This window comes from Sorex fumeus, unplaced genomic scaffold, assembly GCF_029834395.1.
Source record: "Sorex fumeus unplaced genomic scaffold, SorFum_2.1 ptg000054l, whole genome shotgun sequence".
NCBI lineage: Eukaryota > Metazoa > Chordata > Mammalia > Eulipotyphla > Soricidae > Sorex > Sorex fumeus.
In genome coordinates this window covers 48472623-48475449 of record NW_026606111.1, presented here as the reverse complement: position 1 = coordinate 48475449, position 2827 = coordinate 48472623, and positions in this window count along the sequence as shown.

Genomic DNA, 2827 nt, shown 5'->3' with positions numbered 1-2827 from the left:
GATAGCAACTCTGAATATTGTTGGGAATAAGTGAAATTGTGCAGCTAGGGGTGCTGAACAGAGGGCCTGAGGACATGTGACTTATCTTTGCATTTCCCAGGAGCTGATATTCAGGCTTAAAGCTGCAACTGTTCTCTTGGCTTTGTCCCTGTTAAGAGTCATACTTAAATGACTCTCAGGGCGTTGATCACTCATCTGGTAGGTTTATTCCCCAGTGTTTGTGTTCGCATCCCCAGCCATCATTTATTGATAGACCACCCAAACCTTTTAGTGATGTGTCTCAAATTTGGTTATTTTCCAAAGGTGGCCATGGGACGTAAACAGAGCGTCCATTGAAGAATTTTTACTTTTCTTCTGGTCATCTTAGACTCATCTGACTTTCTCAGCCTATTCCAAATTTATTCTATTAACCGAAAACTGCAGACTGTGCCATTTGTCCCATTTTTTTTTTCGAGGACACCAGGGATAGGCATACTTGACTGTACTCTGGTCTTACTGCCTGCTCTGTGCTCAAGTTCCACATCTGGTGGGTCTCTGGGGACCATCAAAGTCTGCACGAAATGAACTGAGTCCTTCGTGGTTGCAGACCAAATGCCCTGTCAGCTATACTTTTCCTCTGACCCTACCCCACTCTTCATCAGGCCCATGCAATTTCTCCTATGATGGGCTTTATAACCCTGGACTAAGTTTGTATTTCGTAGAGTTTTGTCTATTCATCCTTTTTCCTGTCTCTAACTTCCCATTCTTTCCCATCCCATCCTTCGACCCCCAGCCACTCCCCAAAACAACCACAATAGGCAGCATCTCAAAATTTAGAATTTTTATTAACAAACAATTAACTATGAAGCATCTCTTTAATTTGAAAAAATATATTAGAATAAATAAATGGTGTATGGCATGTCAGTGTTTGACTAGGAAAACCATCTGGTACCTCAAATGGAACCTACCATTCCAGCTACTCCCATTACGTAGCCATAGTAGAGAGAGATGTCCATCTCTTTTCCCTCTCAATAAAGTACTACACTTTCCCCCAAAGAGGTGAGTTTGGCAGCGTTCTCACGCTCCTGCTGAGCCTTCCTTTTCATAGCCTCACGCTCTGGTCTCTGCTCTTTGGTGATGGGCTTTAATATGACTGGCTCGGGAACATTGGGCTTTCTCCATGGAATCGATTAGAAACGGAAATCTTGGAGGAGAAACTGACTCTGACCTTTGGGTGACGACTGCCGCTGGTTCACAGAGACTGGAGGAGGTTCACGCTGGAGAGAAGTGCCAGGTGCTGTTGTAGGGAGCAGGTCTAGAAGCTGTGGGGAGACGAATAGGTCGGCTACTAGGGTTCTGCAAACCTGGTCGAGATGGGTTGGTTGAAATGGACTTAGCAGGTTTAGCAGAACCCGACAAAAATGCAGTGGTTGACCGGGAAGAATTGGCAGTGGTTGGCTGAGCTGCATTGGTAGAGCCAGGCTTGGCATGGTAAGCTGCAGCAGGACCATGTGAGGACAAAGATTGTCGTCTCCGAGGAACAGGTGCAGCTTGTGGATTCTCCATGGTAAGAAAAGGCAAAGGTACCAATTTGACCTTCCCAGGATGTGGCAGCTCAGACTTTGCTGGCGATGAGCGTTTTTCAGCACTGCTACTTGGTTTGTGTGCTTTGACCTGAGATTTCTCAAGGCCTTTTCCATCCTGTGTAGCACCTAGCCATAGCTTGACAGCTGAGGATGGCTTGACATCTTTAGGCTTCTTTGAGTACTCAGGACCTGGGAGGAAGAGATTCCAAGTTTTGGATCACTTTCCTTCCCCAAAGCATGATACACTTGGACAGAATCCAGCATGTGTATGCCTAGGTACCAGCAGGGCTTTTTAACTGCCTCTTGGCAAAGCTCAGGTTGAGCTTCCTTGCGTTTCCTCTTGCCAATGGTGGGCTTTTCTTCTGCCTTGACCTTGTTCCCTGGCTGCTTACACTCCTTAGCTTTCTTAGAGTTTTCTCTGGTGTTTTTTATCTTCTCTTGCCCATGGCTCTTTGTCTTGCTGATACTGCTGGAGGCAGCTTTGTGAGATTTGCTGTTAGCTTTGGCTTTGGTCTTAGGACACCTATCACTGACTGCAGCATTACGAAAAATCCCCGCTCCACTTAGCATGCATTCTCGGACGTTTGGCTGGATTTTGGCCTTGGGTTCTCCCTGAAGAGTTTCAGAAGCCTCCTTTTTGTTGTTCTGTTTTGCATGGGAGGTCCCCTTAGTTCCACTTGAGTTTTCTTGCACCTGCTTCAGAGTGATTGTGTCAGTGGTGTTCATTACCTGCAGATCTTTGCATTGATCTAAGTCTACTGGGATCTGGTAGGTCTCCAGAGGTTTTGAAAGCCCAGTTTTCATCTGATCAAAATTCTTAACTTTTTGTTACTGAGTTGGAGTTGGGGTCAGCGCCAGGTTACTTTGGCTGGAGATATTATGGGAACTTCCTGAATCTCAGGTGCTGGATTATACTCAGGTCTTTGAATCCTGCTACTGCAACATGGGGGCAATTCGGAAATTTGTTGCAGACCAAATGTCTTCCCTGAAGGTTGCGATGCCTGGGAAGTCTTCCTCCCCAGGAAATTCAACACTTAAAAGAACCATGGAAGAAACCAGTGCCTGCGAAATGAGATATTCACTCCACAAAACGAGTGGTGCAACAACAGTGCACCTACCAGCAATAGTCAAGGCATTGTTACTGGCTATTCTAAGGAAAATGGACAAGTCCCTGTGCTTGAAGATTGGAGGTAAATATTGTAGTTCTTACTGTTTGTCATGTGATGTTCTTGTTTTTTGGTTTTCTTTGTTTTTGAAAGAGT